We start from the raw sequence: 23,854 nt of genomic DNA on the forward strand, positions 1-23,854 counted from the left end.
GTACAGTTCTTCAATTTTTGCTCTTTCTTCTTTTTTGATGTATGGATTTATGGCTATAAATTTCCCTCTCAGTACTGCTTTTGCTGCATCCCATAAGTTTTGGTATGTTGTGTTATCATTATCATTAGTTTCAAGGTAGTTATTGATTTCTTTTGCGATTTCCTCTTTGACCCACTGTTTTTCTAAGAGTGTGCTGTTTAATTTCCATATCTTGGTGTGAAATCTGGGCCTCTGGCCCTTGCAGATTTCCAACTTCACTCCACTGTGGTCAGAAATATTATTTTGTATGATTTCAATCTTTCTGAATTCATTAAGCCTTTCTTCATGGCCTAGCATATGGTCTATCTTGGAGAATGTTCCATGTGCACTTGAGAAAAATGTATATCCTGCTGTATTTGGGTGTAATTATCTGTATATGTCTATTAGATCCAGCTCCTCTAATATACTGTTCAAATATTTTGTTTCTTTAGTGATTCTCTTTTGAGATGTTCTGTCCAAATTTGATAGCGGTGTATTAAAATCTCCCACTAAAATTGTAGAGGCATCTATTCTTTCACTTAGTTTTTCCAGTGTTTGCCTCATGTATTTGGAGGTGCCCTTGTTAGGAGCATAAATATTTATGATTGTTCATTCTTCTTGAGAGATTGTCCTTTTCACTAATATGTAGTATCCTTCTTTGTCTCTCACAATTGTTTTGCATTTAAAGTCTATTTTGTCTGATATTAATATAGCTACTCCTCCCTTTTTTTGGTTATCATTTGCTTGTAAGATTGTTTTCCAACCATTCACTTTCAACCTCCATGAATCCCTGGGACTAAGATGTGTTTCTTGTAGACAGCATATAGATGGGTCATATTTCCTTATCCAATGTCCCAGTCTGAATCTTTTGATAGGTGAGTTTAATCCATTGACATTCAGTGTTATTACTTTCAAGGAATTATTTATGTTAGCCATATTTTGATTGGACTTGTGTTTGTCATATTTTGTTGTTTTTTTCCTTCTTTTTGTCTTTTTTGTTGCTCTTACACTCTCCTCCAACTCTGCCTCTTCTGCTTTTTCCTTTCTTTCTGCAGAACTCCCTTTAGTATTTCTTGAAGGGCAGAGTTCTTGTTGGCATACTCTTTTAATTTCTGTTTATCTGTGAATATTTTGAACTCTCCATCATTTTTGAATGCTGGTTTAGCTGGGTAGAGTATTCTTGCTTGGAAATTTTTTTCTTTTAGTACCTTGAACTATATCATACCACTGCCTTCTTGCCTCCATGGTTTCAGGTGAGAAATCAGCACTTAATCTTATGGAGCCTCCCTTGTAGGTGATGGTTTTCTTTTCTCTTGCTGCTTTTAGAATTTTCTCTTTGTCTTGAGCATTGGATAATTTGACAAGTATATGTCTTGGGGTGGGCCTGTTGGGATTTATGATGTTTGGGGTGCATTGTGCTTCCTGGACATGTACATCCATCTCTCTCAGGAAATTTGGGAAATTTTCAGCCATTATTTCCTGCAACACCTCTTCTGCCCCCTTTCCCTTCTCTTCTCCTTCTGGGATGCCTATAATATGTATGTTTGTGCATTTTGCATTATCATTCAGGTCCCTAAGTCCTAGCTGGATTTTTTCTATTTTTTTTATCGATCAATTCTACTATCTGTTTGATTTCAGATGTACTGTCTTCCATGTCACTAATTCTCTCCTCTGCCTCTTCTAATCTGCTGCTATTTGCTGCGAGTGTATTTTTGATTTCTTGTACTGTGATGTTCATTCCCATCATATCTGTTATCTTTTTGCATATGTCTGCAATTTCCTCTCCAAGTGGTTTCTTCATATTGTTAATCTCTTCCTTTACTTCATTAAGTTGGTGTCTAATATATGTTTTGAGAGCTTTAATTACTTGTCTGATGTTCTGCTCCCCTTCCTGGTTTTTAGTTTGTTCATTGGATTCAGCCATGTTTTCCTGATTATTGGTTTGGTTTGTAGTTTTTTGTTGCTGTCTGGTCATCATTTTATCTTTATGGGTTTAATCAGTTCCTTAGCTTCTTTGTCTAGTCTTGGGGATTAATTAATTGTTGTTTTTGCATATGTTATGTCTTCTCTTTGTCAGTTTGTTCTTCTTACTCTAATTTCTTGTTGCTGGCTAAGTTCACTTTGAAGGAAAATATTAGGGCCAGGGAAAGGAAAATGTGTAAGAAAAGAAAATGTGTAAAGTAGTATTGGTAATAAATGTTAACAGAGCAACAATGTGAGATCTGGGAGAATGGATATTAGGCTCATGTAAGTTGTGTAGAGTTATAGGAGTAAGTAGAGTACCTATAATGAGATAGTCAACTGAATATGGGGAGGAATATAGTATGAATTAAAAAGCCAGTGTTTTCATGAGAGAGGGAAAGAGAAAAGGAAGTCAATAATATCAAGACTGGATAAAAGAGAGAAAACAGAACAAAGGTATTAGAAATTAAAAGTTAGACAATTTGGAGGCCAAAGAAAGGAGGTGGATGTAAGAGAGACAGTAGATGATGGAGGATAGCAAGATGTGGGGGAAAGGGGATAGTATAGGTGGCCAAAATCTGTTCACACAGAAACGAGGAAATGGAGGATGAGGAAACACAGCAAATGTGAAGTGCTCCCTGCAGCAACTATTATATAAATAAAATAAAATCAGAAGAAAAAGAGAGAAAAGAAAAAAAAAAGAGAATAAAAAAGGGGGTAGGCAAAGAAAAGGGAGGGAAACAAGCAAGAAAAAAAGAAAGAAGAGCAAAAACCTAAATAAATGAAAAAGGTCCTTGGGGGATAAAATGGGAGAAAAGACCAGGAGATAATGCAATATTAGCACCCAACAATAAAAAAAAAGAAAAAAGAGAGAAAAACAAGAAGAAGAAGAAAAAAAACCCACAAACGCTGAGGGCTAGGATAATCAAGGACTTCAGATGGACCTCAGGGCATGGTGGATTCAGGGATGGGAAGTCTGTGATATTGCAGACTTAAGGTATGTGAGTCTCTGGAGTGTGGGCCACCAGGATTTAGGGGACACAGACCTGGGAACCATGCATCCAGTTAACAGGGAGCCTGGGAGCACTGCAGCGCAACACAGCCTTCAGGGTTCCCCGCAGCTAGGTGCCAGCCCTAGGGGGAGGGGTAACAGCTGCAAACTCTGGCCTCCATGTCAGAAATCCAAAATTCCACCTCTCACAGGAATCTCTTCTGTCACTATCTCACCAAATCGACTTTCATACACCTCCCACCCTGCAAACCCCCGAAACAGCCTGCTGGGGGCGCCACTGCACTACAAACAGTTCAGGGACTGCTGCAGAAGGGCCGCCAGCCCTAAGAGAAGGGGTTCCAGCCAGAAGCTCTGACCTCCATGTCAGAAACCCAAAATTCCACCTCTTGCAAGAATCTCCTCCATCACTGTCTCACCAAATTGACTTCCAGACACCTCCCACCCTGCAAGCCCCCAAAGCAGCCTGCTGGGGGTGCCACTGCACTACATACAGTTCAGGGACCACTGCAGATGGGCCGTTAGTCCTAGGGGGAGGGGCTCCAGCCAGAAGCTCTGACCTCCATGTCAGAAACCAAAAATTCCACCTCTTGCAAGAATCTCCTCCGTCACCATCTCACCAAATCAACTTCCAGACACCTCCTGCCCTGCTAGCCCCCGAAGCAGCCTGCTCAGGGTTTGGGAACCCCCCAGTGCAGCAAAGCTCCAGCAATCCCTGCTGCCGGGCCACCGGCCCCAGGGGGAAGGGTCCCACGCACAGCCTTGATCTCCATGAAAGAGACCCAAAATTCTACCTCTTACAAGAATCTCCTCTGTCACCATCCCACTAAATCAACATCCAGACACCTCCTGCCCTGCAACCACCTGAAACAGTCTGGTCCAGCAGGACTCCAACCCTACTCAGCTGCTTCTTTGCAGGAGAGACTATAAGGTGCACTCACTCAGATGCCAACTTGCCCCATCTCCACATTGATCTTATAACCTGTGACTTTACTGAGCTCATTTATAAGTTCTAGAAGCTTTGTTGTAGGTTTCTCAGGGCTTTCTATGTATAGGGTCATGTTGTCTGCAAATAGTGGAATTTTGACTTCTTCCTTTCCAATTTGGATGCCTTTTATATCTGTTTCTTGCCTCAGTGTTTGAGCAAGTACTTCTGACACAATGTTAAATAGGATAGGTGACCATGGGCATCCTTGTCTTATTCCTGATCTTAAAAGAAAATATTTTAGGATTTCACCATTGTAAATGATGTTAGCTGTGGGTTTTTCATATATATCCTTTACCTTGTGAAAGCTTCCTTCTACTCCTATCTTTTGCAGTGTTTTTATCAAGAACAGGTGCTGCATTTTGTCAAAAATTTTTTTACATCTGTAGATAAGATCATGTGATTTTTTTCATCCTTCAATCTGTTTGTGTGGTGTATTTTATATATATATATATATATTTATATTTATTTATTTATTTATTTATTTCTCTCCCTTTTGCCCCCCAACCCCGGTTGTCTGTTTTCTGTGTCTATTTGCTGCATCTTCCTTGTTTGCTTCTGTTATCAGCGGCACAGGAATCTGTGTTTCTCTTTGTTGTGTCATTTTGTTGTGTCATTTCTCCGTGCATGTGGTGCCATTCCTGGGCAGGCTGCACTTTCTTTCATGCTGGACAGCTCTTCTCATGGGGCGCACTCCTTGTGTGTGGGGTTCCCCCATGCGGGGGACACCCCTGTGTGGCACGGCACTCCTTGCGTGCATCAGCACTGCACATGGGCCAGCTCCACACGGGTCAAGGAGGCCCAGGGTCTGAATCGTGGACCTCCCATGTGGTAGGTGGATGCCCTAACCACTGGGCCAAGTCTGCCGCTGTGTGGTGTATTGATTGATTTTCTTATGTTGAACTGTCCTTGCATACCAGGGATGAAACCCACTTGGTCATGGTGTATAATTCATGTGATGTGTTGTTGAATATGATTAGCAAGTATTTTGTTGAGGATTTTAGGATGTAGGTTCATTAGAGAGATTAGTCTGTAATTTTCCTTTCTTGTGGAGTCTTTGTTTAGCTTTGTATTAGGGTAATGTTGGCATCATAGAATGAGTTAGGCAATGTTCCTTCTAGTTTGGCTTTTTGGAAGAATTGAAGCAAGATTGGTATTACTTCTTTATGGAATGTTCCATCTGACCAAAGACTCTTCTTAGTTGGGAGGTTTTTAATGACTGATTCTACCTCTTACTTGAGATTGGTTTGTTGAGTTCATCAATTTCTTCTTTTGTCAATGTAGGCTGCTTATGTGTTTCTAGGAATTTGTCCATTTCCTCTAAATTGACCTTCTTGTTGTCATACAGTTTTTCAGAGTATCCTCTTATGATGGTCTTTATTTCTGTGGAACCAGTGGTGATATCCCCTTTCTCATTTCTTATTTTGTGTATTTGCATCATCTCTCTTTTTTTTCTTTGTTAATCTAGCTAAGAGCTTGTCAATTTTCTTGATCTTCTATAAGAACCAGCTCTTTGTTTTGTGTATTTTTTCTAGTGATTTCTTATTTTCTATTTCATTTAATTCTGTTCTGATCCTTGTTATTTCTTTCTTTCTTCTTCCTTTGGGGTTAGATTGTTTTGTTTTATTTTGTTTTTTACTAATTCACACCAAGTGTGCAGTTAAGTCTTCCATTTTAGCTCTTTCTTCTTTTTTGTTTATGAATTTATGGCTATGAATCTCCCTTTCAGTAAAGCTTTTGCTGCGTCCCATAAGTTTTGATATGTTGTGTTGTCATTTTCATTAGTTTCTAGGAGTTACAGATTTGAGATTTCCTCTTTGACCCATTTTTGTTCTAAGAGTGAGTTGCTTAACTTCCATCTTTCTGTCTAATATGGTTCTCTGGCCCTTGCAGATTTCCAGCTTCATTCCACTGTGGTCAGAGAAATTATTTTACATGATTTCAGTTTCTGAATTCATTGAGACTTTCTCTGTATCCTACAATGTGGTCTATCTTGGGGAATGATCAATGTGAGCTTGAGAAGAATGTATATCCTTCTGTATTTGGGTGTAGTGTTCTGTATATGTCTATTATGGCCAGATCTACCAATATATTATTTGGTAGATCTTTTCTTTATTGATTTCTTTATTGTTTCTTTATTGATTCTCTGTTGAGATGTTCTGTCTAATGGTGATAATGGTGTGTTAAAGTCCCCCACTATAAATGTAGAGGTATATTCCTCCACTTAATTTTTCCAGTGCTTGCCTCATGTACTTTGAGGTGCCTTGGTTGGGTGCACAAATGTTTATGATTGTTCTTTCTTCTTGAAAGATTACACCTTTTACTAATATGTCATGTCCATCCTTGTCTCTCACAATAGTTTTGCATAAAAGTCTATGTTATCTGATATTAGTATAGGTACTCCTGCCTCTTGGTTATTGCTTGCCTGTAAGATTGTTTTCCAGCCATTCATTTTCAACCACCTTGAATCCCTAGGTCTAGGTTGGGTTTCTTGTAGACAGCGTATAGATGGGTGATATTTCCTTATCCATTCTGCCAATCTGTGTCTCTTGACAGTTGGGTTTAATCCATTAACATTCAGTGTTATTACTCTCAAGGAATTACTTAAATTAACCATATTTTCTTTGGATTTGTGTATGTCATATGTTGTTTGTATTTCTTTTTGTCTTTTTAGTTGTTCTTATGCTCTCCTCCAACTCTATCTCTCTTGTTTTTTTCTTTCCTCCTGTAGAACTCACTTTAGTATTTCTTGAAGGACAGGTTTCTTATTGGCATACTCTCTTAGTTTCTGTTTATCTGTGAATATTTTGAATTCTTCATCATTTTTTAATGATGCTTTGCTGGACAGAGTATTCTTGGCAGGAAAATTTTTTCTTTTAGTACCTTGACTATGTCACACCACTTCCTTCTTGCCTCCATAGTTTCAGATGAGAAAACAGCATTTGATCTTATTGAACTTCCCTTGTATTTGATGGTTCTCTTTTCCTTAGCTGCCTTCAGTATTTTCTCTTTGTCTTGAGCATTGGATAATTTGACAAGTGTATGTCTTGGGGTAGGCCTGTTGGGATTTATGCTGTTTGGGTGTTTGTTGTGCTTTCTGGACATGTACACCCATCTCCCTCAATAGGTTTGGGAAGTTTTCAGCCATTATTTCCTCCCATACCCCTTCTGTCCCCTTTCCCTTCTCTTCTCATTTGGGGATGCCTATAATGCATGTTTGTGCACTTTAAGTTGTCATTGAAATTCCTAAGTCCCTGCTGGATTTTTTCTATCTTTTTTTCTATCAATTCTACTATCTGTTTGATTTCAGATGTATTGTCTTCCAAATCACTCATTATTTCCTCTGCCTCTTCAAATCCACTGTTATTTGCTGAGCATGTATTTTTTATTTCTTGGATTGCTCCATTCATTACCACCATATACATTATCTTTTTGTGTATGTTTACAATTTCTTCAGTATGCGCTCCAAGTGTTTTCTTAATATCCTTAATCTCTTCCTTCACCTCATTAAGTTGGTCCATGATATTTGTTTGGAGAGATTTGATTACTTCTTCAATGTTCTGCTCCTTGTACTGGTTTTTAGTTTGTTCATTGGATTGGGCCATGTATTCTTGACTGTTGGTATGATTTGCAATTTTTTGTTGCTGTCTGGTCATCATTTTACCTTGATGGGCATGCTTAGTTGATTAGTGCCTCTGTCTAGTCTCAGGTTTTATTTAGTTGCTGTTTGTGTGTGTGTGTTAAGTTTTCTCTTTGACACTCTGTTCTTCTTATTCTATTTCTTTGTTGTTGTCTAAGTTCCCTTGAAGGAAAAGGATTAGGGCCAGGGGAAGCAAAATAGGTAAGAAAAGAAAAAGTATAATGGTAGTATTGATAGTGTTAGCAGAGGAACCATATAAGACCTAGGAGAATGAATATTAAACTCATGTAAGCAGTGTAGAGTTATAGGAATAAAAAATTGGAGTACCTATAATGAAATGGGAAACTGAATATGAAGAAGAATCTAGTATGAATTAAAATGCCAGCATGATCAACAGGGAGGGAAAAAGAAAAGACAATGACATAAAGAGTTAATAAAAGATAGAAAACAAAATAGAAGTGTTAGAAATAAAAAGCCAGAAAAATTGGGAGCTAAACAAAGACATGTAGAATGTAAGAGCTACAACAGAAGGTGGAAGAAAGAAAGAGGTAGGAAGGAAAAGAGTAAGCATTGGTAGCCAAAATTAGTATACACAGAAGAGGGGAAATTGAGGAAGAGGATACACAGCAAACAAGAAACAAGCTAGTACCACCTAATAGAAAAAAAGAAAGAAAAGAAAAGGGTAGGGGGATAAAGAGGAAGGAAAGACAAGAAAGCAAAATGAAACAAAACAATACCAGAAATGCCCTCAAGCAAGGAGTCAACCAAAGCTTAAAAAAAAAAAAAAAGTGTGGAGCTTGTCAGGCTGCTGGTGTTTATTAGTCAATTACCCTACAGCTTTCTCAGTGCAGATTTTGAAGTGGGTTTTAGTGAGTAACTAAGTTAAATTGTATAACAAAAGTAATCTTTTTTTTTTTTTTTAAGGAAAAATAAGGTACCCAAGGGAAGCTAATACAAGGATAATGACTTTGTTTTCCCTGTCTCAAAGTGTCAGCTAGATGTTTAATACCCTAGTGGGTCACTACTCTAAGAGGAGCTGGGAAATGAAGAGAGACCTTTCACATTCAATGCTGAAACTCCCCCATTGAGCCAAACACTCCTTCCAGGCCAACCTTCTCAAAAAGCATCCTCTTCCCAGGGCAGGATCAACTCTTTGCAACTGAATAAGCTAATTAGGAATCTGTCCTTCCCCCTTTCTCCCTTCTCCACTTCCCTCACTCTCAGGGCAGCAGGAATCTTCCCTCCAAGATTCAAATAGGACTCTGGTGAACCAACTCACCACATAAAGTAATAAATCTCAGTCTTAGAGCAAGCACCCACACCTTACCAGGAACCCTAAATAGGCCCTGGAAGCCTGCCAAGCACTTCCTACTGCCCCCCTCACTTATGTGCATAACAGGACTAGTTAATTGCCTGACTCCTCCTTGTCCCAGACCAATTTTCCCTTATCTCAGAGAATTTGGGTAACTCAGGCTGTCTTAGATTTGCCTCTCTCCTCTTCTTAGTTTCTCCTCAAGCCAGCTGGTATGCTCCTTAAAGCTCAAAAAGGAAGGTCCAGACAATTGAACCTGTACTTGTTGGACCCCTCTGCACCCTTCACAAGAACCCTCCCACTCTCAGAGTTTGTCCAAGACAGGCAGGCTTCTGGGAATACTGGGGTTTGGGGTTTGGGGACACAGGTTTGGGGTACATGGGTTTGGGGAATGCAGCATTCAGGGGATGTGGGTTCGGGGTTCATGGGTTTGGGGAATGCAGGGTTCAGGGAATGCCATGGCTTCTTGCCCTAAGGGGAGGGGCTTAGCCTTCCCAGAGCTTCAGCCACAAGCACCAGAAATCTGCAGTTTTACTTTGAGCAATCACTCTTTTTGTTGCACTCTCTGGATTGATGTCCAGAAGCCTCCTTCTTTGTGGGTTCCCAAAAAGAGCTCACTCAGGCAGGATTTTGTCCCCACTCATTTTTTTGGTAGGAGAGATGATGTGGTTGCACTTACTCTGATGTTATCTCACCCCACCTCCCTTGTTTCCTTTAGAGATATAACCCTCCACAGGTCAGTTGTGGCTCACAGGACACTGGCGTCAGGAGGCAGAACTGCTGTTCCCACTGGAGCCATGGAGGGGCTGTTGACAGCCACCAAAGAATCTTCCCAGTGGGTCCTAGAACAGCTATGCAGGGCTTTGCTGCTGTTTTCTGAATGTCTGAGACAACTCCCAGGTCTCTTTGTGTTTTCCGGGGAGATCCTGATATGTACTAGTAGGGTCGTTTTTATTGTAAAAAGCTGGCATACTTTAAGGAGCAAAAAAGAGCTGTCCAAAAGTGTTTCTGATTGCATTCAAAAAGAGCAAGAGAAGATTGGCCTGAAGATACCCGTCTACAAAGTCCTCAAGTGCCCTGGGGTCGAGGCCAGTCCTCTGACCTTACAGACTTTGTGTTTGGCAGCCCTGAATAAAAGCTTGAACAATTCTTCACTTGAGGATATAGAAGATCATCTGGAAATAGCACATAACAATGAGGTCCATTAACTTTCTTTTTTTTTTTTTAAAGATTTATTTATTTCTCTCCTCGACCCCCCACCCCGGTTGTCTGTTCTCTGTGTCTGTTTGCTGTGTCTTCTTTGTCTGCTTCTGTTGTTGTCAGCGGCACGGGAATGTGTTTATTTTTGCTGTGTCAGCGGCTCTCCTTACAGGGTGCACTCCTTGCACATGGGGCTTTGCATTTAAAGTCTATTTTGTCCAATATTAATATAGCTACTTCTGCCCTTTTCATGGTTATTGTTTGCCTGTAAGATTGCTTTCCAGCCTTTCAATTTCAATCTTCTTGAATGTGTTTGTTGTAGACAGCATAAAGATGGGTCATATTTCCTTATCCAATCTTCCTATCTGTGTCTCTTAACAGGTGAGTTTAATCCATTGACATTCAGTGTTATGACTTTCAAGGAATTACTTATATCAGACATATTTTCTTTGGATTTGTGTCATATGTTGATTTTTTTTCTTTTGGTTGTTTTATTTGTTCTTACACTCTCCTCCAACTGTCTCCCCTGTTTTTTTCTTTCCTCCTGCAGAACTCCCTTTAGTATTTCTTGGAGGGCAGGTTTCTTGTTGGCATATTCTCTTGTTTACCTGTGAATATTTTGAACTCTCCATCACTTTTGAATGCTAGCTTTGCTGTAAAGAGTATTATTGGTTGGAAATTCTTTTGCTTTAGTACCTTGACTATGTCATACCACTGCCTTATTGCCTCCATGGCTTCAGATGAGAAATCAGCACTTAATCTTATGGAGCCTCCTTTGTGACATTTCTCTTTTCTCATGCTGCTTTCAGTATTTTCTCTGTCTTGTGCATTGTATAAGTTGACAAGTATGTGTCTTGGGGTAGGCCTCTGGAGTTTATGCTGTTTGGGGTGCATTGTGCTTCATGGACACGTACATGCTTCTCCCTCAGTAGGTTTGGGGAGTTTTCAGCCATTATTTCCTGGAACAACCTTTCTGTCCCCTTTCCCTTCTCTTCTCCCTCTGGAATGCCTATAATGTGTACGTTTGCATGTTTTGCATTGTCATTCAGGTCCCTAAGTCCCTGCTGGATTTTTTCTATCTTTTTATCTATCAATTCTACTATATGTTTGATTTCAGATATACTGTTTTCCAAATCACTAATTCTTTCCCCTGCCTCTTCAAATCTGCTGTTATTTGCTGAGTGTATTTTTTATTTCTTGGATTGTGCTTTTCACCCTCATCATATCTGTTATCTTTTTGTGCATGATTACAACTTCTTCTGTATGTTCCCCAAGTGTTTTTATTTTATTTTTTATTTCCACCCCCTGCCCCAGCTGTCTGTTCTCTGAGTCTATTTGCTGCATGTTCTTTGCTGCTTCTGTTGTTGTCAGTGGCATGAGAATCTGTGTTTCTTTTTTTTGTTGTGTCATCTTGTTGTGGCAGCTCTCCATGTGTGCGGCGCCATTCTTGGGCAGGCTGAACTTTCGCACTGGGTGGCTCTCCTTACAGGGTGTACTCCTTATGCGTGGGGCTCCCCTACGCAGGGACACCCCTGTGTGGCACAGCACTCCTTGCGTGCATCAGCACTGCGCATGGGCCAGCTCCACATGGGTCAGGGAGGTCCAGGGTTTGAACCGCAGACCTCCCATGTGGTAGTCAGATGCCCTAACCACTGGGCCAAGTCCATTTCCCAAGTGTTTTCTTAATATCCTTAATCTCCTCCTTCATTTCATTAAATTGGTCTGTGATACATGTTTTGAGAGCTTTAGTTGTTCAGTGTTCCACTCCACTTCTTGGTTTTTAGTTTGTTAATTGGATTGGGTCATGTTTTCTTGATTTTTGGTATGGTTTGTAGTTTTGTTGCTGTCTAGTCATCATTGTATCTTAATGGGTTTATTCAGTTGATTAGTTTTTTCATGTCAGGGTTCAATTAGTTGTTTTTGTGAGCATGTTTTCTTCCCTTTTGTCACTTTGTTCTTCTTATTCTATTTCCTTGTTGTTGACTAAGTTCCCCTGAAGGAAAATATTAGGACCAGAGAAAGCAAAAGGGGTAAGAAAAGAAACAGATAATAGTATTGACAGTGCATGTTAGAAGATCCATGTGAGATCTAGGAGAATGGATACTTAACTCATGTAAGCTGTGTGGGGTTTTAACAGTAGAAAAGTGGAGTACCTATAATGAGATAGTAAACTGAATATAGGGAGGAATGTAGTAGGAATTAAAAGGTCAGTATGTTTAAAAAAATTTTAAAAAAGGTCAGTATGGTCCAGAGAGAAGTAACGAGAAAAGAAAGGACAATAATATAAAGAGTGAATAAAAGATAGAATACAGGTATTAGAGATAAAAAGTCAGAAATATTGGGGGCTAAATGAAAAGAGGTGGAATGTAAGAGAAACAACAAATGATGGATAGAAAGGTGTAAAGGGGCTAGAGTTGGTAGCCAAAATCAGTACACACAGGAAAGAGGAAATTGAGGATGAGCAAGCACAGCAAATAAAAATTTTTGCCTGCAGCACCTAATATAAAAAAAAAAAGGAGAAAAAGAAAAGGGAAAAAGGAAAGGGGGGGGGGGGGAAGCAAGAAAAAGAGAAAGGAAAAAAAGAAAAATAGGGCAGTGGGGGGATAAAAAGGAAGGAAAAACAAGAAAACAAGCCAACAAGAAAGACCAGACAAGTCCTCAAGGAAGGAATCCTCGTTGCAATAGAATAAACTGCTTAGGAGTCTGACCTTCCCCTTTCTCCTTTCTTCACTTCCCTCTCTCTGGGCAGTAGGAAGGCTGTGTGGGGGCTCCCACAGGAGATTCAAATGGGTCCCTGGTGAACCAACTCATCTCAGAAAATAATGTCTCTTAATTTCTTGAGTACCCACCCCTTGCCAGGAATCCTAAATATGCTTTTGTAAGCCTGCAAAGTACAACCTACTGTTCCTCTCCCTTAGGTGTGCTACAGAGGGGCTAATTTTCTGACTCCACCTTTTCCCAGGCCAAGTTTCCTATCCCAAGGCATTTAGGCAAATTAGGCTCTCTCAGCAGGTTTGCCTCTCTTCTCTTCCTAGGCTCTCCCCAAGTCAGCTGGCATGCTCCTCCAAACTCAGTAAAAGGGGGGGGGGGACCAGAAAATTGAACCTGCACTCCTTGGGACCCTCTGCACTTCCCACCTAAACCCTCCCACTCCCAGAGTTAGCCTGGCAGGCTAGGGCAATCTGGATTTCCAGGAGTACTGGGTTTGGGAAACAGAGGCCCAGGAGAACATGGACTTGGGGTATGTGGGTCTGTGAGATGTGGGTTGCAGTGGCTCAGGGAATACAGGCTTAGGGATCATACATTAAGGGGAACACAGCACTTGGGAACTCTGATGTGGAGCCAGTAGTCCTCAGGAAAAGCTGCAGCCCTTGCCCTAGGTGAAGGGACTTACCTTCCCACAGCTTCCGAGTTCTTCTTTATATTTTTAAGCCTGGCTTCCCAGGCACTGTACTTGTCTACCCAGGCTGGAGTAGCACAGTAATTGCCAAGAGGTTGAGCTCATCACCCAAAGCCTGTAAAATTTCTGTCCTCTACCAGTAGGTCTGTGTTGTAGCGGATCATTCAGAGTTGAGGCTATTTCAAAGTCTGCCCCATCTTTTCCTTTCTGCTTACCTCTTTTAGACCTCCTATGCACACATGTACAGTCTCAGGATCAGCCAAGCTTGTGGCTGACTTGAGCCCTCTCCAGCTCACTGCTTATGCATATAGCCTCAGCAGGCCATATATTTGCTTCTACCATATGACCTCAGAGTATTAGAGTCCTTGGCCCTTAGATTGTCACTAACAATTATGCTATATGTGGGTGCACACATGGCACCAAATGGAATGAGTTACCTTTACTATGACAGAGCTGATGCTGGTAAATATGGGCTGTTCTGCCCTATCAGAACCTCCACATTGACCAACTTTGAGGTGGGGAAGAGAATGGGAGCAATCCAAGGTCAGATGCCAAGAATCCAACCATTCTAAGAAGCATAATGACTGCTTAGATGGCTGTATGCCTTTGATCTATTCTCAAAGTGATAAAAAAAATGGTTGCTATGATCAATTTTGTCCATTTATAGTTACACTTTAGAAAAAGGATTTGCTGAAGTCCCTGAAAGTAGGGATTTTAGCTGACAATGAGTAAGTCCACTTCAGTAAATGGGATGAAGTGGCTCAAGGAATAGGGGTAAGGATTGACCCATAGAACAGGATCAGAAATTGGTTGGGAAAAAGTTTCCTGCAGCTCATCCTACCTTGTTAGCTTATTTTGGCTGCTTATGCTATGCAGTTTGAAGTAGATTCCTAAATCAGCCAAAGGCAAGAGGTGAATCAGGATGCAATTTATTTGGAGTACTTCTTGAAATAACAAGAACCAGAAATGACAGGGAGAGAGGGCTGAAGGCAAAAAATTGCTTAGGACTTTCCATCTAAACTGAGTAACTACTCTTTCCTGTCCAAATGGCTTAAATTGGTTAAGGGGGATTCAGAGATTGGGATGATGAGCTTTGCAAAGATGAAGAGAGCAGGATATAAATAAGCTGGAGGTCATCCTGGAGGACAGAGAATGACTGCATCATTAGGAAAAATTATAGCTCAAGGGGCTGGATTGAGTGTAATAGAATGAATTTTGCATTTTGTATTTCAAAACTTTAAAGAAATGCTGAGAATCTGTTCAGGGCAAAGATTGTGGAGTTAATGGTAAACAAATTTTTGTCTCAGTCAACTGTGCATAAGCTTGTTGTTTAAACCAAAATTCACATGGTGTCTTGCTAAGGGTGGAGGTCATGGTGCTTACTGACATTTATGAAATGGATGGATGGTTTTTAATTGGAATCATGCTCATAACAGGGTGAAGGGAAGCAATCAAATCTAATTTCTTCATTTCTCATCTGGAATGCACACCCACTTTTCTGAGAGAGTCCAGGACTATTGTTCTGACAGATAACAGATATCCTTACAGGGGGAGGGATGACAACCACAACTACTTACCTAGTGGTCACCAGCAATGTTAGTACACAAGCTGGAAAATGAAATACCTGTGTCTTGTTTTTAAATATTTCTTCTTATTATAGATGCAGTAAAGCTTATAATGCCCATGGAGCTGTTTAAGGATTAAGTTTTGAGAAAGTGGATAAATAATAAAAATAATAAAATGGTCAGGATTAAATGATTTTTTAAAAATTCTCAGAAAGTACTGAGAACTTTCCTTTTTATACAGAACCTCTAGAAAAGCTTATGACCTTGTTTAAATAAATTGTGAACAGACATACATGCAATTTAAAAAGTAATTTAAAATGATGGGAAGGAGAAGTGCATGTGGCTCAAGTGAGTGAGCTGCTGCTTACCACATGGGAGGTCTGTGGTTTGGTTCCCATTGCCTCCTAAAGAAGACAGTGAGGGAACTGGATGCAGCTGAAGTGATTTGATTCCTGGGGCCAGAGTGCTGGCCCATGCAGGAGTGCTGGTTTGCACAGGGACGCTGGCCCACGGGGAGAGCTGATGCAGCAAGATGATGCAACAAAAAGAGACACAGAGGAGAGACAATAAGAGATGCAGCAGACCAGGGAGCTGGTGTGGCATAAGAGTGTGAGCACCTCTCTCCCACACAGGAAGCTCCCAGGTTTGGTTCCTGTTGCTGCCTAAAGAGATGTCAACCAGACACAGAAGAACACACAGAAGGCAGATAGTGAGCTCAAAACAATGAGAGGGAGAGCATTAAATAAATTAAAAAAAAAAAAAAAGAAGACAGTGAGCTGGCATGACGGGGAGGCATGGAAGCTGATACAATAAGATGACACAGAGAAACAAGAAGAAAAACATGGTGAGAGACAAAAAAGCAGGGATCTGAGGTTCCTGGTGCCTCCTAGAAAAGACAAGCAAGATAATGAGTTCAAGCAAGGGGCATGTGTGGCAATCCAATGCAACAAGATGATGCTACAAGAGACACAGGAGGAAGAACATAATGAGACACAGCAAAGCAGGGAACAGAGATGGGTTAAGTGATTAGACACCTTCCTCCCACATCAGAGGTAACAGGTTCGGTTCCTGGTGACTCCTAAACAAAGAAGACAAATACAAAAGTACAAACAACAAGGGGATTGAGAAAAATAAGTAAATCTTTTCAAAAAAAATTATGGGAGGTTTGTGGGAAGAGGGCGATGAACTAACAGGCAGAACTGAATGCCCACACAAAATCAATGAAGAAGGAGCCAAAAGCTATCTGAGGGACCTGCTTTGGGGGAGCAGCAGACCATGACAGTGCTACACAACTCCCAGAAGGGTGAGAGACAGAGAGATGAAGACCCAAAATGACAAATATGAAACCAACTCCATGTGGCAGCCAGGAAGACCTCCCCTAGCCACAGCAAGATATTACGTTGGGATAAAACCCCTGGATCACTGCAGCCAAATCACAGGGGACTAGACACCAGGACAAATGACACTTGATCCTGTTTGCATAAAATGTATTTGAATTAGAAACCCTCCATAGGGTTTTGTGCAGTCAGTCGTGGCTCACAGGAAACTGGCATCAGGAGGCAGACCTGCAGAGCCACGGAGAGCTTACTGATGGCCACCAACTTATCTTCCAGCCAGTCCTGGAGCACTGCGCAGTGCTCTGCTGCTGTTTTCTGAATGCTTGCAACAACTCCCAGATCTCCTTGGCTGTCCCTGGGAGATGCTGGTATGTACTGCTGTGATTGTTTTTATAGTAGAGTGAACACAGTTTAAGGAAGGAAAAGGTGGAGGCTTCGAAAGTATTTCTGCCCACGTTGAAGAACACCACAGCCCGTGAGGAGACTGGTCTGAGGACACCAGGCTACAAAGCCTACGAGCTCCCTGTGGTGAGAGCCGGTCCTCTGACATGACAGACTCTGTGCTTGGCAGCATTCAGCAAAAGTCTGAACAGCCCTTCACTCAAAGATACACTAGGCCTTCTGGAGAAAGGACAGAATAGAGAGCCCGCAAATTTACCTCATGGGATGGTGATGGCTCACCTTCAAGAACAGACATGGTCATTCCAAGAGGCAGCAGAAGCCATCCAATCCCATGAGACTGACACAATTAAAAAAAAATTTTTTTGAAAAGCATCTCAGAAAAAAATGGAGAACATCTTCAGAAGAAAATAAAGGACACTATGAATGAACACACTCATCTTCAGGAAAGTCTGCAAGTGTTTGCCCAAGAAACTGCAAAATGTGCGGAAACCAAAGGAACAAATAAATATGTGTGAGCACTCCAATGCAAGAATGAAACGAGTCTTGAATAGTAAAGAGAGCCAGATAAAATCTCTGACTGAAACTGTAATGAACATAATAAATTTTCCTGACTGAACACTTTCAAGAAAAGTACACACATGGTGGCAACTTGGAATTAGACAAAAAGACGTAATAAGAAAATGGCAGTAACCTGGACCATCATTCAGCTGTTGACAGGACAAAAGTCACTGCTGTGGTGAGCCTCCCTGTTTTTCCCAAAAGCCTTGACACATAAAAACAAGAAATTCTCAAGAATGTATGTGAAGAAAATCAAATGAATGAAGAACTTACAGGGCAAATAAAGTCTCCAAAATGAGCTAGAATCTTTGCTGTCTGAAAATTCTCAATGAGTATGACATAGAGACACTTCAGATGAAATTTCAGAACACTGCCTGAGATCCATCAAAAACATGTAATGCACCTTAGACAAATTCAACTGAGGACACTAACTGCTCAGAAATGCAGAAGAAACTTGGTAAAATGTATAGAAAAGTAAACTTCACATATCAGAAGCATATCCTCTGCAGTAAGATGGTTAAAGACTACGGCAAAGAATTCAAAAGAACCGCATCTTTCTCTCATACATGATCATCGTCCATGAGGAAAATGCTCAAGAAAGGGGGCTGGCGGCTCTATTGACTGAGAGGAAGCTCAGCAAGTGAAGAAAGGAACATGGTCAGAACAGGGAAATACTGGTAAAAGTAGAGTTGAAGCCCCAGCTTTTCCCAGGTGGCCCTTTTGCCCTTGCTGTTCAACATTCAAGCTGCAGAGGTCCAAAGGTTTAATTTACTTCCACAGCCTGTGCCCTCTGAAAATCCACAGCTATAAGAGATATGCCTGGATTTCTCTCTTTAAAAGTAATTTTAGGGAAGGAGATGTGACTCAAGTAATAGAGCTTCCGCCTATCATATGGGAGGACCTGGGTTCGATCCCTGGGCCTCCTGGTAAAAAAGAAGAAGAGAAAGCCTGCACGCATGGCAAGCCAGGACACCGCGGACTGAGGTGGCACAATTGACAGGGAATCTCTCCCCATCAGAGGTCTCCTGGGAATCCTAGTGGAGAGAAAATGAGAAGAGAAGACAACACTGCAGCAAAAACAGCAGGGCAGATGGAGGGGAAGCACGGGAAATATATAAATAAATATTTACAAAAAATTAAGTTTGATTATTCTCAGTTTAACTGCTGTCATTTCATCCCACTACAATCGATGCTCTCATTGAAGTGTGGTAGCAATATAATTTCTAAGATAGTATTTTTCAAATATAGATTCCTTTAATTATAATTATGAACTCTTTCAACTTTTTTGAACCCTTAAATACATAACTAATATATTTTGATTAAAAATAATATCTAATATTACTTTTGTTTAAGATAGTTCTTCATGTTTAAATGTTAATAGATTTTATATTGAACACACAAGTCAGGAAAAAAGCAAAACAAAAAACAACAATGAACAACAAGAATAGTGGCATTTTGCTCACCTCAGATCTGTACAGTATAGTCTAAAAAGCATTCTCTGGAAGCAGATGTGGCTCAGGCTACTGAGTTCCGTACTACATGGGAGGTCCATTGTTCAGTTCCAGGTGCCTTCAAAAGAAGACAGTGAGCTTGCATGATGGGCAGATGCAGCAAGCTGACACAACAAGATGATGCAACAAGAGACTGAAGAAGGAAAATATAATGATAGACACAACAAAGCATGGGGCAGAGGTTCCTGATGCCTCTTAAAGAAAACAAGCAAGACAGCAGGTAGGCGAAGCAAGATGGTACCACAAGATGACACAACAAGAGACACAAGGAGAAAAAACACAACAAAGCAGGGAACAGAGGTAGTTCAAGCGATTAGGCACCTCCCTCCCATGTCAGAGGTCCCCAGTCCAGTTCTCAGTGCCTCCTAAAGACACAAGTGCACACAGTGACAGAGGGGGTAAAATAAATAAAATAAATCTTTTAAAAAAATAAGCATTCTCTGAATATCTGGTTGATGTCTTCTTTAAATATGAGATTTGACTTAGAAAAACACCTGAAACATTATCACCAGTGATATGGCAAAGATCACAAGTATCAATTTCTCTTGGTTTGTTTTGAATAGGTAAGAAGGTCCTGGCAGTGGACTTGGCCCAGTGGTTAGGGCATCTGTCTACCACATGGGAGGTCCACGGTTCAAACCCTGGGCCTCCCTGACCCATGTGAAGCTGGCCCATGCGCAGTGCTGATGCGCGCAAGGAGTGCCCTGCCATGCAGGGGTGTCCCCCGCGTAGGGGAGCCCCATGCACAAGGAGTGCGCCCCGTAAGGAGAGCTGCCTAGTGCAAAAGAAAGTGCAGCCTGCCCAGATATGGTGCCACACACACAGAGAGCTGACACAACAAGATGACGCAACAAAAAGAAACATAGATTCCCATGAAGCTGACAGCAACAGAAGTGGACAAAGAAGATGCAGCAAATAGACACAGAGAACAGACAACCAGGGTGGGGGAAGAAGGGGAGAGAAATATATAAATAAACCTTAAAAAAGAAAAGAAGGTCCTTTACCACATTTTACCACAGAAAGGGTTAAGCTTTCACAACAGGCTGCTATCATGCCCTGATACTTCCTTGAGCACCCACAGAAGCTCTTTAAACTAGGCTGACATTTAGTGTGAATTAATTTCCTTCTGGGGAAGCAGACTTGGCCCAGTGGTTAGGGCGTCCGTCTACCACATGGGAGGTCCGCGGTTCAAACCCCAGGCCTCCTTGACCTGTGTGGAGCTGATCCATGTGCAGCGCTAATGCGCTCAAGGAGTGCCCTGCCACGCAGGGGTGACCCTGTGTAGGGGAGCCCCACGTGCAAGGAATGCGCCCCATAAGGAGAGCCACCCAGCGCGAAAGAAAGTGCAGCCTGCCCAGATATGTGCCACAGACACGGAGAGCTGACACAACAAGATGACGCAACAAAAAGAAACACAGATTCCCATGTCACTGACAACACCAGAAGTGGACAAAAGAAGAACATCCAGCAAATAGACATAGAGAACAGAAAACTGGGGCAGGGCAGGGGGGGGAGAGAAATAAATAAATCTTTAAAAAAAAATTTCCTTCTGAGGAGATGAGTTATAAAGTGTAATAGATTGTGCTTGAAAACACAATCGTGGGGAAGTTGGCCACCAAGGAAAATACAGACCTTTTCCAAGAATAATCAGGAAATAAATGTGTGATAATCTATACAAAAGGTTTCATAATAATGTCATAGTGATATATTTATATATGAAACTGGAGACACATAAAACCTTGCCTCATAAAAACTGGATAATACAGGGAAGCAAATATGGCTCAACCAGTTGGGTGCTTGCCTTCCACATGAGGGGTCCTGGGTTAGGGTTCAAGTGCCTCCTGAAGAAGGTGAGCAGATGCCATACTCGCTGCAATGAACTAGACACCACACCACACCCGCCGCAATTAGCGAGGCACTTCACCATCACAAGGAGCAGAGGCCTAAATGAGAAGATGCCACAAGCCAAGCAGACACTGCAGCCCACAGGGAGATGTAGCTCAGGCCATTGGGCATTCGCCTCCCATGTGGGAGGTCCTGTGTTCGGTTCCTGGTGCCTCCTGGAGAAGGAGAGCAAACAGTGAGCAGAGAAGAGATCCATGGTGGGGAAGGGGGGGGAGATAAATTTTTAAAAATTTTTACAAAGTAAATAAATATTTAAAACAAACAAACAAAACCTGGATAATGCAGATTACTTACGCTTCTGCCTTATATTTCGCAATTCAGAAAAGTCCTTGATGGAAATCTTCACTCATAGCAAGAGAGTTTAATCAAACTTCCCATAAAGCACAGTATCCATGTGAAGATCCACACATAGCTATGTGAATTATCTAAATCTATTTCCAAATTCTATTTGTTATATTTTTAGGTATGAAGAACCTATCTTTAGTAGGCACTAGTCTAATAAAAAAATTCTTTTAAGTTTACATTTATAATGCCTTGTTCTTTTAACTGGTATTTCGTGAGGGCCCACCACATGCCAGGAACTATTCCAAGCAGTGGGATTACATCCGTGAACAAAGCAAATGACCTGCTTCCTCTCAGGGAGCTTATATTGAATCTGATTAATTCAAAACACAAGAAAGCACAGGAGAATATCGAACATTGTTAATCTCCACTTTTACAAAGAAGAAACCTAAGCTTTATAGATATGTCAATGCCTAGGCCAGGTAAAGTGGCAGTTAGGAAACCCAGTCAGACCCAGGGATGCCTGGCCCAGTGATCTTCCCATCAATGGTAGAGCCCCTGCCCCTCCGTCCAAAAAACATAATTAAGCATTTTTAAATGATAGAATCCAAAGGCACGTAAAAGTTTCTTTAGTACAAATATTACTCCCCGGAGCATCTATTAACAAAACAAAAACAGTGATTTTGAATGTTTTTAGCTTACAGAGATATTAACGTACTGGAGGGTCCAAGCTCAGTCATTTTCAAAGCCTCCAGCAGGGAAGCCTCTCCTGAAAGGCCCTTAAACCCCAGATTTCCGCAGTTTGGGGGGAGTGGGTGCATAAGCAACACAAGCATCCATCCTGCAACCAGCCACATACCTGGCACCTCCCGGGACTCCTTCCAGTCTAGGAGATCCCTGATGTAGAGTTTTGCATAGACTAGGAACAAAGGATCCAAACCCCACAAAAGGGAAGGGGTCTCCTCTTCACACTTGCTGGTCCCAGGCTGCATCCGGAGGCTGGACTGTGGCTTCCAGCTAACCCTGAAAAACTCTGCATCACTGGGTCAAGGATCTGGATGCGGACACAGAAAACAGGATGCAGGGCGTTTAACTTAGGCGAAACTGACCTGGGCCATGAGGCTTTCCCCGGCCTGCACCCAGAGTCGAAGAATGACAGATCCCAGGAGTCAACTGCCCTGTCAAATTCTCCACCAAAGGGACTGAAGAAAGGAAAGGGGCGTTCTTCTCGTGAGGAGCCGTCACTTCCTTGTGAGTCTCCCAGTGTAATTCCCCCTGCTCCGTGGGAGTATTTTCCTTCTCCAAAAGTACCACCTTTCAAAGCGCTAAACACTGTCTTTGCAGGAAGTCCACCCAGGCTACCCTGCAACCACTGTGAAGGCGGGGAGCGGCTGGGGGCAGGAGGGCAGAGGGGAAATCCAGCGAGGACTGCGCCCTCCCGGCCTTACACGTGTGGGGACAGAATGGGGTGATCGGTTGTCGCCCTGCCCCTGAAACTTTAGTTTTCAGGATGAGACCGAGAAAACCAGTAAAAAGGAAACAAAACAAGGACTCGCAGGCTGTCCGTCGCGCAGCGCCGCGCCTCGGCCGGCAGCTCCCAAGAGCGCAGAGACAAGGCCCTTCGCGGGGCGGGAGCCGCGGGCGGGCAGCCCGGAGCCGCGGAGAGGCCGCCCGGCGCAGGGGCCTTGGCCACCGCTGTCGTTCGACTTCCGAGTCGGGCCTGATCTGACACCAGGTCCCAGGCGGGGCTCATCCGGCTGTCCCCGCCTTCCTGAGGCCTGGGCCCCGCCGAGGCTCCTCATGCCCTCCCGTCGCTCCGCCTCCTCCACCCGGCGCCCCGCCCCGCCTACCCGCCAGGCGGCGACCGACTCTCTGGCCGCCGGGGTGCCCGGATGGCTGCCGTTTGCCTGGGCTCGGGCGCCACGGGCGTGGAGCCAGCGCGCCTGCGCCCTAGTCGCTGAGGTCTGGGAGCTGCCCTGAAGTACCCGCTGCCCCATCCACCCCTATGGCACTCCCCCGCCTCCACCCCCACCCCGTCCTGTCAGTTATGGGACCCCAGCCAGAGGTTGGGAAAAGTCCCCAGTACTTTTTGTTTTGTTGTTCCTGACATATTCAACAAATAAAGCAGTAATTCCAAAACTAGGATTACATTGTGGCGTATTTAAAATGTTTATTTACTCTTTATGAATGATCTAGTAATATATATGTAAACATATATGTATATATAGTAATATATGTATATCTAGTAATATAGATACACACATATATATATATTATGCTTCTGTAGTCTGACTTGGAGATGGTATCTAAATTTGAGCAATTGCCTGAATGTGAGGACTTGTCTTTCCCAAAGACTAGCCCTGCAAGATGACAAATTTTGTACCCTTTCCTCTTTCTCGGTCTACAACATGGAATACTGTATACTAAGAACATTGAAAATCTGGCATTCTGGTAAATTGTGGTCAACTTGATGGTACTTTGTCCCCAGCAGTCCTAAATTAAAGCAAGAAAAGATATCCACTTACCACTCCCATAAATAAATAAGTTTCTGCCATTACTCACGATGGCAAGAAATGTTCCCTATTAACCAGGACTCTGTAAACTGTTAGGAGAACTACCTGGCATCCAGGCTAACCATTCCTGAGGGAGGAAGGTTGTAGCCAGACAGACCATTGCCAAGCCATTTAACAGAGAAGGAACTCCAAGCAGCTGGAATGGAAAATGTGTGTAATTAGAACAAGGGCATTTAATTACATTCCCTGACAATG

General features: G+C 42.2%; 1 long non-coding RNA gene across 2 annotated transcripts in view; it reads right to left on the bottom strand.

The window, feature by feature from the left end:
• LOC105747666 (uncharacterized) overlaps positions 1-22,899 on the bottom strand; it is a 43,397-nt gene extending 20,498 nt beyond the window's left edge. The window contains exons 1-3 of one of the 2 annotated variants that reach the window (XR_011649015.1): positions 22,780-22,899; positions 21,946-22,140; positions 18,852-20,959 (exon numbers count right to left, since the gene is read on the bottom strand). This is a non-coding gene — a long non-coding RNA (uncharacterized lncRNA). Of the gene's footprint in view, positions 1-11,942; positions 20,960-21,945; positions 22,141-22,779 lie in introns of those variants that run through there. The other variant, XR_011649014.1, reaches the window with a different exon arrangement.
• Positions 22,900-23,854: the final 955 nt, after the last annotated feature.

Source organism: Dasypus novemcinctus, chromosome 6 (assembly GCF_030445035.2).
Source record: "Dasypus novemcinctus isolate mDasNov1 chromosome 6, mDasNov1.1.hap2, whole genome shotgun sequence".
NCBI lineage: Eukaryota > Metazoa > Chordata > Mammalia > Cingulata > Dasypodidae > Dasypus > Dasypus novemcinctus.